The 23,443-nt window shown below is 36.0% G+C and overlaps 1 pseudogene; it reads right to left on the reverse strand.

Moving 5' to 3' along the window:
• Positions 1 to 5,593: 5,593 nt before the first annotated feature.
• LOC121324062 overlaps positions 5,594 to 23,443 on the reverse strand; it is a 50,557-nt pseudogene continuing 32,707 nt past the window's right edge.

Genomic DNA, 23,443 nt, shown 5'->3' on the forward strand with positions numbered 1-23,443 from the left:
AGAAGGGAAACACTTATTAGGATCTCCTTCTGGAATGCAGATTGGCCTGCCCTGCCCTTGACCATACATCTTACTTGTCAACTTTTCTGTCCTACCCCCTAGCCAGCTAACTGAAATGAAAAACTTTAACCTCACCAAGTTCTCATGATATCAATGCAGATATAACATGCCCTCAGTATTTATTAGGTATTTAATTTCCACTAGAAAGTTCTGTTAAAGAACTCCTTCATTTTTCCATTACCTTAAGCCCGACTACCAAGCATATGGTATTTACATTTTCCAAAGCCTGTGGGCTAAATGGTTGAAAACTGTTCTTCCTAGCTTCATTCACTTGGATGGTAAAGTTTTCATAATCATGTGCTCTTGCTGCTGTTCCTGCTGATCCTGGTGGTTTTACTTAGATCATATGATTGTTTTCAGGCACACATGATATATTATAAAATAAAAAAAAAAAGTTTACTGGAAGTGTTTAACACATTGATTCTATCATATTTTTTCTCCAGCAGATTAACTCAATGGAAGTGTATATTATTATAGTGTATAGTGCATTATAGTACTATCCCTGTCTGAATGAGCTTTACTTTGGGTGTATGGTGTGGGTTTACATATGTCATTTGCTTCTTGTTTCCTGACATATACATTGGCCTAAAAGGCTCCATGACTTGATCTTCTGTTCTGGCCTTGAATCGAACAACACAGTATCCACAAGGAAAGATGCATTGTTGGATGAAAAAAGTATTTCTACCGCCATCTTGTGGTCTTATTATTTTAAGCAAAACACTTGTTTTGTAACCAAAGGGTCTTGTATGATTTTGGAACAGCTCAAATTGAGTTTTCAGAAAAAGGGTGCATTGGGAAAGTTTATTTCTAAAATTGCTGTATTTAAGCTGCTTGTTCTGCAGCCTCTTTCTCTAGCATATTCCATTAATGTTGTGTCAAACAACCTTACAAAACCTAAATTCTTAATGAATGAAAAACATATATATATATATAATCACATCATACAGGGATTCCATTAATATAGCATCAAAGGGTACCCAAGGCTATAATTTTTAACAAAAATGTTGTCTTACAGTACAAAGGTACTTTGGGGATTGTGGCTATTGGGGAAACAATGCAACAAAGGATAGCAGTGCAGGCAGTGTGCATCTTTTTGTAAAAGTAACAGCTCCTTAACAGTCTATGCATCAGACTTGTTTAATTAGATGGGCTGGTTTGCAACAGAACTGTCTCCTTTTACATCAAGACTGGGTTTCATGCATCAGTTACTGTAATCTATCAAGCTATTCCGAAGCTTGGCAGGAGAGGATCTGGAAATAATGTCACCCAATTGAGTCTTAACAGGCTCTTGTACTGACATTTATTCCTTTGTTTGCTTGCTTGTTTGTTTTTTGTTCAATTTAACTTTTTATTGGTGTTCATAAATATAAAACATACTTAAATATCCTAGATTATGAATGCGTAAAAAACTATAAAAAAAGATACCGTTTCCTGAGAGGTTATTGTTAAAAGCTGTACTGAAGGTACAACAAATCCAGTTACAGTTGAATAAAAAGTTGCAAACAAAACACAAAGGTAAAAATCCGTCACGAGTTTACAATAAAATAACCGAAAAGTAAATGTTTTGAAGATCACTGTAAGAGACATACATTTAATTTGACTACACTGTCCAGCTGAAGGAAAAAGCCCACGCTTACCAAAAATCAGCTAATTAAATTAAAATGTGTCCGAGTAACCCTATATAAACAATCTTCTAACAAAACAGCCCTATTCATTTCAATAGCATACCTAGCAAAATGTCTGTAAGACATAGGTTTGAACAAGTCATATGATTCCATGATTTTAACAAAAACAGAATCTGGAGTGTCTGTTTACATCATCCAGTCAATTAACCTGTCTGTATTCACATTTTCTGCAGCTCTAAACTGACAGTTCATTGTATGGATAAATGCCATAGCATAAACATCACTAAGTTCAAAATTAAAAATCTGTTTCACATGGCCAGGAATATCAGTTTGCACATGCCATTAATTCAAAACACCCACCCACACCCACACACACACTATTATTGTTTCCCACTTTTCATCTGCTTTCTGCTCTTTCTTATTGTGAATAATTACCCACCATCTCCAAATTGTATTGCAAAATCTGAATTTCCTCATTTTCACAATATGTGACAGCTGTAATAGTGTAACAGACTACCTGGAATGAATCCATGCAAACTGAATGCTTTCTTTACCCTAGAGTAGTATGGTACTGTACCAGATAGAATTATTCTTAAAAATAAATAAATGTTTTCTATGCATGTGCTTCTTTCAAGACTGTTAAATTTAGACCTAGTGATTGGAAGTACAGAACAAGTCACTTTTGAAGAAGGTTGTTGTCATGTTTTGTGCCCATGTTAAAAATGTTAGATTTTTGCTTTCGTAGACTACAGGAGATATGTGTAGGCAGTGTTGTATGACGCACTGTAGTCCATTACACATGGCTAGTTAGGAGACTGAGTGACAAGTCACTTGTGTACAGTACTTTCTGCTGAGGTTTTCCAGGATTCTAAACACGCTGTCAATTGAAGTCAACAAAGACTGTTTTTGATGAAGAAGAGCACACAGAAGGGGACATATGAAAAACCATGCTGGAACTGTTACCTTGGAAACATACTTTAGAATAGTACAGACCGTGGCATACAAGAAATATTACCAAGGATATCCACAAATATTCAAAAAATAGTAATATAAGAAAATAATGATAGGACAATTAGCAGATAACCCTGTAACCCTACAACGTATGCCATACATAAGATAAGTATTAATTGGATAAATAGCATTTTGGAGAAATGTTCTTTGAAGGGGGCATTAAACCAACAGTTGATGACTCCAGTACCATTTAGCAATCTAGTCATGTAACAACATAAGAAGAACATAAAAAAGGTTACAAACGAGAGGCCATTCGGCTCATCTTGATCGTTCGGTTGTTAGTAGCCGATTGATCCCAAAATCTCATCAAGCAGCTTGTGGGGCATGTTGTCCGTATCCTCCTTTGTAAAACTTGTGAAAAGCAATCATCTATCATAGGGTTTGCATGCAAGTTTTCCTTTTAACTCAAGACATTTACACAAGAGAAATGTCTTGTGTAAAATGCTTTTTTGGGTTTCTATTCGCTCAGTTTATTTTACTCGAGTAAACCAGGCTTTTCACCCGACGTCATGTAAATTAGTGGGAAAGGTGGGGGTTGATGTGTAAATTAGCTATGCGTAAAGTACAGGTGCTGTTTTTGAAGATTACTAATGTCATTTTGTGAAAATGTGGTTTCCATGCGCAGAGAACTGGTACACAAGTGAATCTAAGCTGTTGTAATAAAGCAAAATACCTGGTTGGTTAATAATGTGTTTTCTGCTCTTACCCAAATTGTTTTTCAAATGTGATTAGTTGGTGTCATGTCGTTAGTAGTGAATACTGTTTCAATTAATTTATCTTATGATATTAATTAAAAATAAACTCGGAGGTATAAAGTGGAACTGACCAACAGGTATTGCAGATCATATGGCTGAAAACCGAAACCGATGGAGACATATATGATTATATATATATATATATATATATATATATATATATATATATATATATATATATATATATATATATATATATATATATATATATATATATTAGCTCAAAGAGCCAGCTGCCCAACGTTTCGATATGTTGTACATATCTTTCTCAAGGGAGCCTGTGTTTGAATCAAAACATTGGAGGTATTTATAGGTGTTTGACGGCATGACCACTACTTGTTATTGTTTATATTCAAATCCATGATTTATTCTTACGTGATGTAATGGTGTTCTATATATTGTGACATAATTTTTACTTATATCTTTAAATCTATATTAATTCTAATTAACATTATTTTATATAAACTTATATTTATATTATCATGCAATGCTAGCTCTGAGGATCAGCCTTGATTTGAGCCTTGATTCAGTCTCCCCAGTGCATCAGCATGCACAACTTTTGAATTAATTTTGTTTATTTGATTATTTTCTGTTATCCATTTACTTTCTTTTATTCTTCTGTATGTCGCTTTGTCTAATTTTAGCTGTTCTAATACTACAAACTTTACATTTACATGTGAAATGCGGGTTTCCATGCAATTGATGTCTGAACTCTGAACAAACCTTCAGTTTTCTTTTAGAATACAAATCTAATATAATAATATCTTTATATAGTGCTGTGGAAGGGTGGGGGAATTCACTGACACGGGAGATAAAGTTATTTTTGAAACACACTCAGGTGCACTGCTTTATTTTTCCCACACAAGGGCACTGCTGCACAGCCCAACCTGATACCAACGATGGTAACAGGTAGGTTCACAGTGACGCACTCACAGGTGCCCAAAATAATAATCAAAACCGAAATGCACAAAGAAAAAGAAGAAAATAAAACACAGTAATGAAACTACAAAAGAAAAGGTGGTTCCTTAGACAGTTTTCCCCAACCATCGCTAGCCGTACTGCCCGGTCTCCAGTCTACACTCTGGGATTCCCTCACTAGACTGTGTGGGGTTGCCCAGGTTTCCCCCGCTAACTGTACACGTCCCACTCTGGGACGTAATTAGGAATTATTTAGAATTAACCATCTTTCTATCTCTCCCGCCACCAGCATTCTTGATATGGTTTGCCAACCAAGTTTTCAAACAGAGCTCATGGTGTCGTTATAGGACAACCGACACACCAAGACCCGCCTCCCAACCACTTAGAGAGAGGGTGAGACAACACACCCTCTCCAGGCCTGTCTGTGTCACTGCCATGATTGACAGGTGGGTCCTACGGGGCTGCTGCCCTCTTCCTACAGAATCATGCATGTGTCTGACAGCCAGCACAGACCTCGTCCTGTCACAGGCACCTTTCACAGTGGACCACCATCACAAAGCGCTTTACAGAGGTAGGCTGTGAACTGTGCATTATATGCAGAGTCATTTACAATAAGACACTGATTTAACATCTCATCCGCAGGATGGAGCATAAGGAGGTTAAGTGACTTGCTCAGGGTCACAAGTGGGTCAGTGGCAGAGGTGGAATTTGAACGGGTGACCTTCTGGTTACAAACCCTGAAATTTAACCACTGGACTACACTGCCTGCTTAATAGCTGGATGAGCAAGTTTGTACATTCATTCAACAGTCCTTAAAGTGGTTGGTCAGTAGACATAAGGCCATGTTACATGATGTTTGACTTTTCTCAAGACGTCTGTTTCTCATGAAATAAACGTGGACATGGTGCCTTTTTGTGTAAAGCTTCTCATTTCCCTTTGGAACACCTAATTTTCACCGAATGCTATGCAAAACTGACAAACGGCAGAGACGCAGAATACCAGCAATGTGCAAGACATCTACGTATATTACTCCCAAGGCTGTCTGGATTGGGAACAGTGGATGCCATGCAATTGAACTCCCTAACCTCCTCTACCAACAGACTGTCAGTTGACTAACTGTCTGTTGCTCTGCACAATTCGTGTCAACCTCCTTTGGCCTCTTTAATCAGTGAGCCGTTTTCGACCACTGGCCTGCCGATGGCTAGATGTTCTTTGGGTGGTGGACCATCCTTGATACACACAGGAAACTGTTGAGCGTGAAAAACCCAGCAGCGTTGCAGTTCTTGACACACTCAAACAAAATGCGCTAATAAAATATCTGTACACAACCAATGTAGTTGTAGTTATAATTTTACTTATAATTTTACTTTAGGATCAGAGCAGTGGACGGAGAATGTGACAGGATAAACCCTTGCAAATAAGTGCAGCACCAGAACGGTCTATTTTGTAAAATGTACAGTACAGTATTTTAACATTATCACTGCAGACACACAGTTTTGAGTCTGATTTACATCACACTTTCTGTTTTTACTTAATTTGCCTTATTACTAAGATTAATACCCAATCTTTACTCCTTTTCAGTTGACTTTCTCGGCTGCATGGTTTTCTATCTTCGTCATTCCACAGATTGTTTTCAAATATTTCCAACTGTTTAAGTCTTTACTCTCAAACTTAACCACATTAATCAGTGCCTATAGTTCTACCCACATTATCATTCTCTTTCTTTACAGTAATCAAAACTCATGCAACCTACAAGTACAATTCTTCTTCACTGCAAAACCTGCCCAAACTGTAGTCAAAAGACCTGTATAGGACAATAGACTTATTAGTATTGTATTGAGGCTTTACGTGTCTGTGAAAGGTACTGATTGCCCCAAGTAAAGGGGTTTTATTATCTAATTTTTTTTTTTTTTTAACCAGCTGTCGACTATAGGCCACTGGGTGACATCTGAAGTCTCAACTTAAAAAAAAACCCAAAACATTCTAACCATTGACCTCTAGAATACCAACTGCTTCTTCGTGGATAACCCCTTCCAGGCTTTGTCCATTCACAGCTATTATTTGATCACCAAGTTTTAAACGACCATCTTCAGAGGCAGCTCCCTGAAACACAAATTGCATCTAGTAAGCACCACTTTACCTCTAAATATTTCAGCTATTTACAATTGTAAACAGTGAATTACAAGTGTGCCTGTGTGTGGCGACATAACAGTTTAATTGCATAAAAGTAACTATTTAATAAAACAAAGATACACGTTGCAAATAGATAAAGCTTTTTTTCAATAAAAGGATGCAGTGTGCCTAGTCTACACAGGCAGGCAGCCTGCTTAAGCTAGAATACTCAGAGTATGTGCTATCCAGTAGGCTACCTGGTTTCTGATGTTGATTAATTATGTTGAAATATATTGAAGTGATTTAAATACAGATACATTTTTTAGTATGTTATGTATTTGTATTTACAAAGTATTGCATTTTTCTGTTAAACTAGGATTTACCAAGTGATACCAGTGTTCCAACATCTCAATGCCTCTCTAGTTATGGCTTTTATATATCAAATGTTTGTTCTTTTCTTGTTTTAAATGTTTATTATTTAATTTAAAAAAATAAAAAAGTGAGGTAAGTGCCATTTCTGCCCTGGGCTTGCCTCCACCCAAATCAATTATTTGGCTTGGCAAGAGGCTGATGTTGCTTTGATGTCAATGGATGCTTTGTGATGTTTGTTTATCCACTGTCCCATTTTGTGTTATCGCAGGTTAAGAGTATTTTGACACAGATTTTACTTGTCGCAAAACAAACATTAAGCACTTAAGATAAGGTAAACTGAAAGCATAGCTTAGTAAAAACAATATCTGAAAAGCCAGATGGGTCAATTTTAATGATCTAAACAGTGGTGGATCCAAGTACCACCACCCTCCTTTAACTGAGTATTAGTCCTGTTTTTAAATATCACCCTCCTTTCACTCCGTATTAGGCCTGTTTTTTTTCCCCACGAGCGAGATGTATTGCCCTACTTATTGCTATCAGTAAATACAATAAAAATACAATTGAATGAGGACCACAAAACATCAGGCATTTCTGGAACAGCACCAGTTTAGAGCATTACAATAAACCCAAAAAAGGTTTTATTACTACTACTACTAATCTACTTTAATATTTAAACTGCAATATTGACACGTCAGCATAGTGAATACATTACCAGCTTCTACGTTTACAAACAGTCTTCACATAAATGGGCAATTCTCCATGCAGGCTTCCAAACCCTCCAAAAATGTTGAATCCCAGTCCATCAGGCCCTCTGTTTAGTGTAACTGTCTTGTATTGGGGAGGCCTAAAACAAGATTGAATGCTCAATAAAATCATGACTACAATATTTTTTAAATCAAAACTTAAGCTAGTGATATCAGGGAAAAGTAGGATGACATTGAATAAGTTTTATTAGTAACATAGATACATTTCTCTGCAGTGAATTTGTTATCAACACCGTGAAAAAGTAAATCACCATGATCTATATCCACCATATATGAAAACATGTACAGTATGTGACACATGTAAAGACAAACGGCCAGACAGACAGGTTTCACCATATATCCCCAAATTCTAATATACTCAAAACCTTAGTAGTAAAGAATAACCAAGTTTTGTCACAATTTGATAATTGGTTCTCTACAGATGTCTCCACTAAACATTAAAAAAAATGTTTTCTTTCTTTTTGTACTTCTGGTTCAAACACAAACATAAATAATTATTTACAATTTGAAATTTAAAGTGTTACACATACATTAGAAGATGCTGCATTGTAGCATCATACAGGTCTTATCTATGATATGGTTGTCATAGTCAAAATAATAATATCAGTATGATTTGCATTCCTGTCTTCATGACTACTTGGTTCCAAATATGTATGTTCAAGAACCTTTTTGTTATAGTTGTATATAAAAAAAAAGAATGTTATCAATCATTATAATCCACCATATATTAATATTTGATATGTTTTCATCTTACTTTTGCATAATATAATATAATAAGGTTGTGTCTTTCAATAAAAAGCTTTAGTTATGTTCACAATTCCATGAAATACAGGTTAGATTACCCTTTTCTTTTTTTATAGAAATGGAGGCCATTTAAGTAAGAGTTTGATCTTTTTTCTGGACAGTATATGATAACTGCCATGTCAGAGATTGCAAACGAAACCTTACAAACTCTTAACCTTCCTCACTGTTTAATGCACAGTCTGCAAACCTACCCTACGTCTTCGTGGAAGATGCTGCTTGCAGTCAGCCCTGAGACTGAAAAGCTGGCCCCTGTCTAATCCTGTGGTCGATCTGTTATTATGCTCACTTCTCCCCCAACAACCACTTGAAGAAACAGCTAAATAAGACATACTGCATTACCTCTGCTTGTTATTAATTCAGTATATAGGGTTTATTCAAGGTCTAAACTAAATCTCCAAAAACAAAATAGCACCTTACCTGTAACTCGATCGTACCAAGTAATTTTTCAATAAGGTCACAGCCTGGGAATGACTCATATTTTCAGTTGACGTTCCACAAATGCTAACAATCCTATCTCCAACCTACAGAGCAAAACACACAAAACCATGTGTTTAAATCAGTTGGACACCACTAGGCTTTCTTCTTTAAGATTTTATCTTAAGTCACGAGTCTCAAGAAAGAAGCTGCTTTATTATTCACCTTTTACAGTACCTAAAGTTTAAATGCAATTTTGCTTTTGTTTGGCTGTTTGTTTTATTACAATATATAATAAAATGTACTTAAACCAAATAAGCACAGATCATACTGGCATTTTTTTTTCATCACAACATTCTTGGTATAATCTGGTATAACTGTTTTATACATACCCCAACAGCTCAATAGCTAACGATAGAAAAGACACACCACAGACAGCTCAGAATCTTTTCTTCTAGCAAACAATGGAACTGGGGAAGCTCTTTGCTCCATGCAAATTAATGGTGTCCTTAGCTGGAGTCGGAAACACAAATGTAAACTGAACATATTGTATTTGTTCCCTTCCCAGCTTACTTTGAGTTTGAGTCTGTGCCGTGAACCCAGTCGGCTGCATCATGGCAATGAACATCGGGACGTCACCAAGGGAGCTTCCTTCTCCCTCTGCAATGTTGATTCCCAGAGAGTCCGTGGCCCTCTGTTAAAACAACCAATACAAACTCAATTACAGGGGCCTATTTTAATGATTTAAACTATGCTGGATCTATTTAATGCTATATCCAGCTGGGGTTTTCCCCAGAGGTGATTTATAGAGGGGGGGTGTCATTCCATATTGGGGAGAAAATGATAAAAACTATTGGCGACTACAACATTTTGGCAACCACTACATAAAAAAAAAAAAAAAAAAAAATAGACCACTCATTCATCAACCGTTTGCGGTCCTTACAATTTTTCCCTTCCAATCAACAAAAAGACGTAAAGCACAGGTCTCTAGTTATTTTTTCTCCGGAAAAAGCCGAGACAACCTTTCAATGGCTGAGAATGAAGCCAAAAAAAAGGGCATATCTGATAGCCCCATGCACCACAAAGATAACATGGGCACAAACAAAGGAGGTAGCTGCTTCCGCATCCAGCGCACAAAGAATAGAACACACATTTGCAGAGCTTGAGATGTTATAATAATAAAATAATGACTTGGATCACATTATTGAGGAGTTTGGTGATAAAACGAGTGATCAGGAGAGGATTTATCAGTATGCACGCCTATGAAGAGGTATGTGAAAAATACAGCGAACAAGGGGTGGGGCTTACAGGACTGAGTGTCCTTTTTTTGATTCAGTGCCTTTTAAACTGTTTTGCTCTGGGGAAAAAAAAAAATTAAACAGCTTGTTGTGTGCGTGTGAAAATAAATTGGTCCTGACGTGCCTGACAAGCGCTGAATAAATGGACCGTAAAGGGGATAACTTACTTAAATACCCATCTATATTTTACACCAATTAATCTACTGTATTTATTTTAACACAAAAAACATACTTTTGTAAACTCTACAGTTCTCTGGACTTCCAGCTCAGATGCTACAAAAATAGCAAAAATAAATAAATAAATTACATACTGTAAGTATACATTAATACACATACTGGTATACTATTGAACTTTATATACACAAACTACAACAATGACATGTTCCTAGAATTGTTGCAGTGTTATGTGATTAAGGAGGCAGTGAGGTCCTGTGGTTAAAGTCCAGGGCTTGTAACCAGAAAATCACTAGTTCAAATCCCACCTCTGCCACTGACTGACTCCCTGTGCGACCCTGAGCAAGTCCTTGTGCTCCTTCCTGCAGATAAGATGTTAAATCAATGTCGTATTGTAAGTGACTACATATAATGCTCAGTTCACAGCCTACCTCTGTAAAGTGTTTTGTGATGGTGATCCACCACCTAAAAGGTGCTATATAAAAATATTGTTATTTGACTTTTAATCAGAAATTTTAAGTTATCTAAAGCTAATCAGTTGTTTATATGGTGTCTATAGTAGGTGCATTTTTTTCTTACCTGGTCCCATAGATGCAATGAAACTACAATTAGACAAACTTTACTTACAAGTGTGGCTTTTTCTTCTGTTATCAAAATCAGCCATGAGAGATCCAGGCATGCTAAACGAAGTCATTGCATAGCTGCCAGTGTCACTAACCTGTATGTTCCAAAGTAGATCAACATAAGACATTTGGTTTAGGTCTATTAGTATTAACTGAAAATAGAGGCTGATGATGAAGTCAGTAGACCACTTTCCATTGCTGCTTTGGAAAAAACATTCGATACCAAGAAATGTAGCTGATACTGTTTAAACTCAACAAACCCTTTTTTGAGACAAATGACACCCTTGTTAACTTGAGCAGTTAATATAATACACAAATTCTATAGAAGTCAGATATAGGGCCCTTTATGATAAGTGGTTACAGTCTTAAAATTAAATAATGCTTTGGTGTCTTCACCTGCCAAGTCTCATTCTGATGAGGTGAATGTTTGTTTTTTTCCCCACAATGGCAATGGAAAATGTACAACATACCACATAACTGCTCTGTATAAAGTTTTTATTATTAATAAAAAGTTTATAAAATACTAGTTCTATGTAATATACACATATAAAGAAAAACAATAATAAAATGCTTTCAGAGTAGTTTGCCTCATTACTTTTGAGCCTTTCTGATCCGCTTCATGGTTTAAAAAAAACCTCTCCATATTACAATGTCACTAATATTCCAGTTTTCAGCTGTGTTTTGTTTTGTCTAAGGTACTTGTTTAGTGTTTTGTGGCAGCCATCGGAAGTACATTGCTTGATATGCAATGGTGAGATACAGGCACATACCTGACTGCTGTGTGATGATAGTCTATCTGAATGGAATGGTCCTGCTTTAAACCTTCCAACTTCCAGCTTTATTGTTCCAACACAGCACTGAAGCTGAAGGAAAATCCACAACTGGACTCACAGTTAAGGTAGGATTTATAACTAATGCAATTTGTTAGAAATACATAAATAACACTTACAACATAATAATGTATGTTTTTACATGCTGTTGAAATTAGTCCTGAATAACTGTATAGTATCTACAAAATTCATGTTTTTCATCTAGAAAAACATAACAAATCAGTAAAAGTACTGTAGACAGTAAACTGCACAGAAGATATCAAGTGTGTGTTTTCACACCTTTAGCAATGCAGCAACAGCTTCTTGTGTTGTGGTTCGAACATCTTCCCCATTCATTGGTCTCCCTGCATTAGTCTACTATCTGTTTGGGCGATTCCTGCTTTCACAATATCTGACACAAAGACACTGGTGTCATTCCCGTTAAATAAATAAATAAATGAACTCAATCTTGAATTTTATCACTTAAAGAGAAACAATTAATTCCTAATTACTTTGCAGAATCTACTTTTGTATGAATTACTCCCACAAGTAATTCTGGGAGAATATAGGACTGTGAAAAATACATGTGCAGTTCCTATCTTCTTACTGGAATCAACATTTAAAATCTTTCCATAGATGAGCAGTGATCCAAAGCTGAATGAGGTGAGAGGGTCTTAAACCCTTGACCTTATAGAACCAAAAGATAAACAATCTACAACTAATGAACTTAAGTCAAACAGCAGCTTAGTTTTCCAGGGATTTCTTCTTGACTGTTTGGTTTGGGATGTGAACCTGAACCTCCAACATGCCTGTGGTTTGCCAACCAAGTGACCCCTCAACTGGACCCTCTGCAGAAGTCACAGAGCAGTCAAATTGTGAAAGCAAGAGTGAGCACAGTAACTCAACCTTTTCCATGGCTTGCATACCTCCTTCCAACAATGCTCAGGCCTAAACCTTCACCTGGTTTCTACTGCAGCTTCACAGAGAACTCATCCCACATTTCATCTTCTTTGTACTAGACTCATCTCTGTATACCATCAGATGCACTTTCTGTGTGGTTTGACGCAGGACATGTATTGCTTTATCATGAGTGGCACTTCTTAAATCAATTCCATCAACCTGCAGACAGAGAAGAAAAAAAATTCTATTCATGTTCATCACACAGTGAAGCATACTCAGCAAGTATCACTCAAATTCTTACCAGGACCATGTTTGGTACTTTGCTACACATTTTAAATGCTAATATTAAAAGGGAAATTTGTTAACAGTGCTCTATAATTCCATTTTGTCATTTTGTTTGCAGTATTAAGGAGAGCAATAGATATCGTAATACATCATTCACCCTTTACAGTAACTTATATTGTGACTCAGGCTCTTCATTGAAACATCATTAAAACCTGTTTCTAGAACCTGGTCTGCTCAAAACAAATACTTTACTCAAAAAGGTAAGTGAAATATACACAATTTTGTTCACAACAAAATAAACATCAAAAACCCTATTTATATTCAGTATTACATGCAAAATCTTCGTTGATTGAGCCTTATATGCAATATGCAGTACAATTCAATGAGATTTTCTGTAGGTGCTTGAAATTGTATGGCAATATAACTTATCTACTTTTTAAGAATACACATATATTATTATGTACCTTTAATACCTGGTCCCCAGCCCAGAGGATGCTGTTCCTTCTTCATACACTTCATGAATAATGATTGCTCCCTGCAAAACAAATGTTAAAACTAAATCCAATATAGGCTATTTCAATAACTGATATTTAGAAATATAGGGATGCCATAAAATCTATTACTAACTCATATAGGTACATTGTACTTCACAATGTTACAATATACCTAGGGCTTCTGTTTTTTGGTTTTTAATAATTATATTTTTTGGTGCTTATTTCAGCTACAATTTGCAATTCTGTTTTAAGTCCTCTATATGTTACTGTAGTGCAGCTTTAAATCCTGTGAATAAGCCTCCACTCCTAATTGTAATCTCATTTTAAATCTTGCAAGCAGAGTCTCCAATAGAAATGTAGGAATGGCTGCCACTCAGTAGTTGGGTGGGTTTAAAGTATTCAGAGTGAATCAATGACAGATACATTGTCAGACATTGTCAGACATTGCCCAGCTGCACTGATAAAGGTATTTTATTTATATATTTTTTTGGATTCGTTTTTTTTTTTTTTTTTTTTTTTTTTAATAAGAAAGTGTAACTAAGCAAAATTGAGTAACCACCTCCACTGTTTTTCCCGTGTTTATTGGCTATACACTGATTTCATTTTTTTATTTTTTTTTGGTATCGGGGGTGTTTTATTGTTTTTTATCTGTTAAAACCGAAAATCAGAAGCCCTACATGTATTAGTTTTATTAGTTTTTATTACTTCCAATTTGTGGTCAAGCACATTCCACCTTGTTGCTGAACGCTGGATTTGCAATTTCATTTGGCAAACCGATTAGAGAGGAATTACCCTTATGTTGATTAATGCCAGAGGACTTTCTGCTCCCTAGAGGACAAAATAAGCAACCATTCAGGATTGCTTATTCCCTTACTCAATTTTTGTTCTGGTTGAAACAATCTGTGTAATAACAACGTTAAAATTCTGTAGGTATCGTGATATAAAAAAAAAATAACAAACATTTTCAGTTTTCTTATAAAAACAATTATACAAACAACTAATTATACCAGTAGTGTGTCAGCTCCTCCTACAATGCTCAATCCAAGGCCTGTTCGCCCCTTAGAAATGTCAATGGTGGTTTCACATCCTGGGATAATGGGTCAGGTGGCAAGTGTAGAAGATCTGCTTGCATCTGAAAAAGACCACACTTTTAAAATTCACAAGCTAGAACAACAACTCTTACTTTTTTAGCGTATTTATTTTTTACTGACGTTGCCAACTATTTTTAAGGATAATGTTTAACAATCAGCCTTTACCACAAATCATTCAACAACCAAACACTGTTCTCCCCTTGTTCTCTATGGAAGTCCCTCATTCTAGTATTATTCAACAACAGAATGGCAAATAAAGCATGAGCGATAACTATGACATGAGAGTTAAGGCCGGGACCATCCTCCTTTTTTACAATCAATGCATCATTTTTCTATACAGCTGAATCATCAATGTCTTTAAATAAAGTCACCAAAACTAACTGAAGTAATACATTTAGAGCTACTAAATGTATTACTTCAATTAAATGTCATCAGATTATGTATAACTCCTCAAAAAAATCTTCTGTTATCTTATTTTCATCTTGATTAGTGCCAAGTGGTGGTAAAATCATGAAAATAATTCATTGAATAATTAAACAAGCAAATCTAAGCAACAGATAGTTCACTTTCAACAACAACTAACTTATTTACAAAAACAGTCCTGTATCTTAGTCCACCGAGAAACAGGACATCATCCACATGCTTTGCTTTCAAAGAACAGAGCTTGTTTACAATCTTCCCAGCCCTACTGAAAACCTTCTTGCTGGGGACTTGCGTTGCTGGGATGTTTAACATGCTTCTTAGTTCTGGCCAAGCAGGCTACTTGTGGAAAGCAATCGTTTTTCCACCATTCATTTATGTGTAATGGTATAAAATTAATAAAATTCTATGCATGTGTGATGTAATTTATTACACTGTTAATGATGTCACAATCTACTGTTACTTTCTATTTAAACCTTCAGGCATCATGGTATTGAGTCTATTTATCAATCCATTCACTTTTCTTCTTCTGTATTGTACAAGATCTAATTTGATTTCTTCTAAAACTACGAATTGTAGGTCATTCATGTTATGTTCATTTTTTTGTGAACTATTGGTTCTTTTACTCTTTAAATATTTTGATAGGTGATTCTGTATTATTTTGTATAATGTTGTACATGTCTCCTACATATTTAATTTTGTTACATTTTTGGCAAAATATCCCAAAAACAAGGTTGCTAGTTTTGCATGACAAGTTTCTTATGACTGAACATCTATTTTCTCTGCTTGCGATTTTACTTTTCACTTTACAAATACATTTGCATACTTTACATATGCTCTTACAGGTTTTAATGTCTTTTTATGTGTTTATGATCAGTTTACTGAGGCCTAAAATTTCAGAAAAATTTGCATTCCTTCTAAAAGCCACTACTGGTGCTTTTGGAAATTATGGTGTTTTTTTTTTTTTTTTTTTCTGTATCATGAAGTATTCGTAAATGCTTCCAAACAATTTTTGAAATGCTAGGTAATAATTTAGATAATAGATAAATAATTTTCATTAGAACAGATTATTTTTATCCTTAGACCCAGTCCATCAGGAACGGCTCTTTTAGTATTGATAGGATGTGATGATGACATATGTACGTACTGATGCATTTCAGTAAGTTTTGAGTAAAGATCTGTTTCTTCGATTAATCCTTGATCAAGTTTACCAAGGTGCGTGCGTGCGTGCATATTTAATTAGTATATTTTACAATGCATAGAGGTGATCCAAACTCTGGTCATGTTAAGAGTTCTACCCTAGTAAAACCTACTTCTGAGTGTGTCCGATTCTGTTGTACCCACTGTAGATGATGTCACTGCACTTCCACTAACATTATAGTGTAAAAGAGATTTCCTAGAAAATATTTTAGGACAACAAGTTGTTGTTCAACAATAAAAAACCTTTCCTACCGGATCGTTGTCAAATTAGCAGATCGACGTTTCTAAAAAAGAGGATGTCTCCTACTTTGATCTTTCCATCCTTTAGAGAATGGAGGAGAATGGAGAGTGATTAAAACAGACTTCGTATTACAGCCTGAATGTGGATTTAATTCAACTTGAAATGAATAGCTTACTTTTGCTGCTGCACCATGCTCTGTTAAAGTCTTTATCCCCACACCATTATTAGTATCTTCCTCACTGATAGCGATTCCTAAGCTCCCTTGATCCTGTTTTTTTGACGTAAAGAAAAAGTGTGAGTTGCATTGTAACATGCTTTAAATTAATTATGACTTTGGATTACTTTGAAAAAAAAAAAAAAAAAAAAAACTTTGGCTATTGAATTTTGAAATATGTACCTTTATTCAAGGTAGAGCCAGGAATATTGTCAGTGTTGAGAGTACAACACCTCACTGAACCTACATATTCACATGGAAAACATGAAAGACGGCACTATGGCACTTAAATTTACACTACAGTGCTTCACTGAAATACACATTCCATTACAGTGAATCTCTTAATACTTGCCTTGGGGGGGGTATGACATGTTGGATGGATTTAAACAATTCAGCATCTACTACTGATAGTGATACTGCATTATCTCAACTCCCAGCTAAATAAACATACAAAAAAGGATTAGTATGTCCAGAAAAAAATACATGTACGAAAAAGGCTATTAAGAACCGGCAGAATGTTTTTTTTTTTTTTTTTTTAAATAGCAAATCAGCTGTTCTTTGATGAAGTCGAAACCTCTTAATCTCCTTTGCCTAAAGCTTAAGGTCTAACTGCACTTACTTCTGCACAGTGGCAGTATACAACAGTGAGAAACAAAGTTATTACCAGAAAAGGCAGTACCCTTTATGGTTCATATATAAATGTTTAGTAAAGAAAAACAAAAAGTTGTACATCACTTTTTTTTACGATCATCACTGGTTGATACAGCAGAAAAACTAATAATGTATTCAGTTCACAGGGACAGGCTATATAGTAGGTACACAGAAACTGAAGATACCCATCATTGAATATTGTATCTGGATGCTGTCCTAGTCCTAATATCTGCTCCAAAGGTCTAGCATATCAGTGTCATTTTAATTAGCATTATTTTCCTACATAAAAATCACAAGTCCTTAGAGCAAAAAGGAATCTGCAATAGCCGAGGGCTACTTGCTAATTATCCTCACCCAAATGAGAAAATGTCTTTTCTGAATGCAAATGAATAGGCAGGTCAAGACTTCCTAAGGACTATTTCAGGTTTTATTTCACAATAAAATAAAATGTCTTGTGAGTGACAAGCTTTCCATGAATCTCCTTGCTGATGATGAACCCACCCATACCCACTGCAATTGACAGTGCCGAAATTCTCTTTACCTCTGTGTGGGATTTTGAGTTGCCGGGCACTGATTCTTTCACAGGTCCTGAAGCCTTCAGCTTGAGTGCATATGCATTCCTATTTGGACACCAAGCATAATTTACTTTAGAAGCCAACACAGTGACATTACAGTGATGCAATAAACACATTTTGCTTTTAAAAAACGGTTGAAACTCATCCAATATTATCCATCAACTCGCTTGCTCACAGGAAATAAGATGCCAGTGTCCTGTCACAATATGCAAGACTGCATAATTTTAAGATCAAATTCTAAACAAAACCATCTGTTAAAAGTACATAAGCTGCACATTTTGAAATGCTGAGTGCCGTGCACTCACCTGATGAAAATAATTTTGACTTTTGACGGTGCACTTTTGATAATAGAGGAGACATTCTGATGAGTGCGGGCCTATAAAAATCTGTCCATTTATCCATAAACATGAAAACAAGTTTAAATTGAAGCTATCAAAAGAATACCATTGCTGAAAATTCATGCCATAAAGGTATTACTTGAATATGAACAGAAATACCACTACGTGTGATGAGAAAGAGAATGAAAACAAAACATGCTTCGTTAAAAATGTTAAGCCCTCCTGACCACTATTCACATTGAAGACATGTAATTGTTTCTGTTCTTTTCAATGCTCTGACCTCCAACAATTCATCTCCAACAATGATCCTGCCATCTTTTTCAATGGCTCCACATGCGTCAATTCCCACTACAAAGACACTCATTCTGGATCTGTCTTTGTTTCCTGCAAGGCTTATGCCTAGACCGGTTTTCCCCTTTTTCTAGCTCTATCATGTGTAGCTCCCAAGCCAGAGTTCCATAGCGTTGTGTGATCTTCTCTAAACAGAATCAATCAACTTTATGTTAATTTAAATCCTGCAGCAGTCGCCAGGTGTTACACATGAGTAGTTAAAGCTAGAGATTGAATGCATAGTTATTGCAATTCAGGTGCTCTTGATAGAATTGCATTGTGACTACATTTTAAAACAAAATTAGTGATGGTTGTATTAGAGCAGGGTTTACCAATCCTGGCCCTGGGGGGACCCTCTGTGTCTGCTGGTTTTCATTCCAACTGAGCTCTCAGTTACTTATCTAGACCCTTAATTGAACTGATAATTTGCTTAATTAGACCGTTTCACTTGTTTTCAGTTCTTAAGTAGTTGCACAGTTCAAGTTACTTATAACACGTATAAACATTACAACGCTGCACCTCAAGAGTTTGTTTCAGTCCACTTCTAGGTGAGATGCCACTGAGACATGTTTTTATTTGATATATGTCAAGAAATGTTTTGTTAATTATCAACAACTTTTGTCTTTGCAGGGTGTGTAGGGTTCCCCCATTTTTATTCAAATAAAGATAAACACTCGTTGGCAGGGCAGAAGCCCTGCTGCTGTAAATAGTATATGTGTGTGAGAATATAAGGTTGGCAGGGATGGGGTTAACTCTGCCCCTGCCAGCAATCATAATTGTGGCCATTCCCCAATTAGGTAACTGAGTGCTAATTGGGGAGTGGCCAAATGTACAAAAGGAAGGAAAAATCCTTCATCTGGTGGAGGGACTGCATTAGTGTTGTATTATTTTGAATATGCGTAGTGAAGGCGATGGCACAGCCTACAGCTGGTTAGTGTTTTATTTTAACCTGTATTTGGTCCTCATGCCGGTTTGTTTGATCTCGTTTGTTTGTTGTTTTGTTTATTAAATGTGCACGCTAGTGCTTAAACTGCAGCTTCCTTGTCCCTTTCCTGCTGATAACATCTGGGGCAACAGTGCCACGTGTCACACACTCAAAGCTTTTTTTAAATTTCTGCTTTAAGTAATGTCCAAAATCCACTGTGTCTAAAAGAATATGCATGTAATAGTCAGGATCATGTAGAAAAAATGATGCACCAGCAACAACGGTTTTCACTGAAAATAATTCAATAATTACAGAAATGTATGTAGGTAATATGTTATTTGCTTCACCTCCAGGACAGAGGCTTTGTGTAAATCTTGATTAAATATAGAATGTTCTCTTCGCTTAATTCACAAAACTATAATACACAAGTTAAATACAGGGTTGAACACATACCTCAGCTACCATGTCCCCTGTTTTCAATATTCCATTTCATCCTGCAGGACTGTCCTCCATAATATGCTTGACAAAGATTCCTCTCATCACTTCTCTGTTACTGAGCCGGCTCCCCATCCCTCTGCCCCCAATGATATTGATGCCCAAGGATTTACCTGGCTCGCGGTACAGCTCCACTCTGGGGTGAGATTTACAAGTTTACAATTCATTGAAAATAAACTGTAATTCAAGAAGTGTAGGATCTACTTTACAAAATATAAGCTAGAGTACATGAACAAGTAAATATGTAAACCAGAGGCCCCCATTTACCTGCGTACATTATTTGAAATCTGAAAATAATTGTATAACTGAAATATGAAATTTATGTCATGATAGAATTTGTATCCCTGCGTAATCTTTATTTAAATTTTCATATTCAATTAATTCCATAAATAGTCGCATGTCATGATAGGGAAGTTTTTTTTTTTTTTTTTTTTTTTTTTTAGTGGCAACACTGTTTCAAATAGAAAATAATTGTTTATTCCTGTAAGTTTTGGTAAATTTCCAGGAAAATGCTTTTAACATTTGAAAAAACCTGTATTGTATTTTATCAATGTGGTTGATTTGCTCAAGTTATTTTATACAGCGTATTCCCCTGGAAAGTAATAAGCCCTACATCATCCGCTGATATTATGTCAAAAGCACTTGTTCGACTATCTTCATAGACTTTGCTGCTGATCAGGAAACAGGATGTGCGAGATAAATAATATACTGAATGTTGCACAATACTCTGATTACAGAGCTTTTAAACACCTGCCAAGAGATGGAGTACATGCATTGTTGTTGGATACTTCTACTGTGGTGCTTTTTCATGAACCAAATGCAGAAAAAAGAAGATCAGAGTCTACATCCTGGTGATTCAGGGTGGAGTCTGGTAAACATTTTGCAGCTTTTGGTCTTGCATTGACCAAACACCAATTAACTCGAAAATACCAGGCTTAAGTTGACAGTCATTCCCCAGGAAGACAGACTGAAAGATCACGATCCTGGACACATTTCAATGAGAAGTTCAAAACACCAAGGGGTAACACTTTTTGAATAACTATACTAAAATAGTTTGATTTTCATTAAACTGGCAAATGAGCCAACATCAGTCCAAAAGTCACTCCATCCTTACTGCCTCTTACACTATTCTTTTATCCTTTCACAAGCAGACCATGATAAGCTTTTGTTTGTTCTGGGTTAATACATCCATTACAAATTATTTTTAATTCGTAAAGCACAAAAAGAGAAAATAATAATATGAATGAATAATAATAGATAGAATGACTAGAGGGAATGATTCATTACCTTCTTAGCAGGTTCCAGTTTTTGTAAACGGCATTCTGTAGTTCACTTTCTTCTCCTTCGTCATCCTCTCGGTCTGGAAGTTCAAGAATCTCTCCACTACAAAAAAAAAAAAAAAAAGAAAATACAGCCTCAACAAGTTTCTTCTTATTACGAATATGCTTTACGAAAAGCATGACTTCTATATATAATAACATATATCGGTTATATATATATATATATATATATATATATATATATATACACACACACACACACACACACACACACAGGCTTACAAAAGTATTCAGACCCCTGACCAGTTCTCTCATATTACCAAATTACAAATGGTACATTGAAATTTTGTTCTGTTTGATATTGGTAAATGTTGATAAATATTTATGAAAAATAAAAAAAACTGAAATATCTTGCTTGCATAAGTATTCAACCCCTGTGCTGTGGAAGCTCCCAGTTTGCACCGATGAAAGAAATTGCCCCAATGAGGACACAATTACCTTACCATTGGCCTCCACCTGTGATCCATTAAAGTTGCTGTCACATTTTCTGGATAAAAAACCCACTGTTGAAGAATCATTGGTAAGGCTGTGAATCTGAAGGAAAATGAAGACCACAGAGCATTCTACAGAAGTTAGAGATAAAGTAATACAAATGCATAGATTAGGAAAAGGGTACCAAATAATATCCAAGTGTTTTGATATCCCAGTGAGCACAGTTGGATCAATAATCAGGAAGTGGAAATTGCATCACACCACCCAGGCACTGCCAAGAAAAGGCCATCCCTCAAAACTCAGCACTCAAACAAGAAGGAGACTTGTGAGAGAAGCCACAGAGAGGCCAACAATCACTTTGAAGGAGCTACAGAGTTCAGTGGCTGGGAGTGGAGTAATGGTGCACCAGTCAACCATATCAAGAGCTCTGCATAACACTGCATAAGAAGCCATTACTGAAAAAGTACCATCTGAAAGCACGTCTGGAGTTTGCCAGAAAGCATGAGAGTGACCCAGCTGCGATGTGGGAACAGGTTTTGTGGTCAGATGAGACCAAGAGAGAGCTTTTTGGCCAAAACTCAAAGCGCTATGTGTGGCGCAAACCTAACACTGCCCATGCCTCAAGACACACCATCCCTACAGTGAAGTATGGTTGTGGCAGCATCATGCTGTGGGGATGCTTCTCATCAGCAGGGACTGGGCATCTTGTTACAATTGAAGGAAGAATGGATGGAGCAAAATACAGGAAAATACTGCAAGAGAATCTGCTTCAGTTCTCTAAAAAACTGAAACTTGGGAGGAAATTCACCTTTCAGCAGGACAATTATCCCAAGCGCAAGGTCAAAGCAACATTGGAGTGGCTCAAGAACAAAAAGGTGAATGTCCTACAGTGGCCCAGTCAAAGTCCTGATCTCAATCCCATTGAGAATCTGTGGCACAATTTGAAAATTGCGGTCCACAAGCGTTGTCCAACCAACCTGAACAACCTGGAGCAAATCTGCCAAGAAGAATGGGCCAAAATTACTCCGACACTGTGTGCAAAGCTGGTACATGCTTATCCCAAAAGACTTAAAGCTGTTATTGCAGCGAAAGGTGGCTCTGCCAAATATTAATGTGTGGGGGTTGAATACTTATGCAAGCAAGATATTTCAGTTTTTTTATTTTTCTTAAACATATTCCCCAACATAAAACCAATGTCACCTTCATAAAACCAATTTTGAGTTTAAGTGTTTTAAAAAAAAATATTGAACAGAATGAAATTTCAAAGTAATTCAGTAATATGAGAGAATTGGTTAGGGGTCTGAATACTTTTGCAAGGCACTAATAAATATATATATATTCTGAAATAACTTGTAAAGCCTAATCTAATATTTTGAGTTTATTAGTGATGTGTTTTTCTCCTACACTCCAGATGACAGTAACATAAGAATTAAAAGGTTCTATGGTCAGTTTTGGGTCAGGTTCTGTAGTGTTTGTGAGAGAAAGCAGAGCTGACAGAAGATAATCACACATTGTATAAAACTTAGTAAGAAAGCGAGGAAGAGCAAAATCAAGAAAGGAAAGTGGACACTTAAATCATTCAAATTCCTAAAAGCATTTTTTATGTAACGCTTTACAAGAAGTGTGACTGAGAATACTGGGAGAACAAAGGGGATACAAAGTAATGTATGTTTCTTTTTGGCTTGCAATATCTCATGAACTTGTTGATGGAATAGCCTCATGGGAAAGGTCAGAGTGGGGTCATACAGTTATGGAATTCATTATAAATCATAG

This window comes from Polyodon spathula, chromosome 1 (genome assembly GCF_017654505.1).
Source record: "Polyodon spathula isolate WHYD16114869_AA chromosome 1, ASM1765450v1, whole genome shotgun sequence".
NCBI lineage: Eukaryota > Metazoa > Chordata > Actinopteri > Acipenseriformes > Polyodontidae > Polyodon > Polyodon spathula.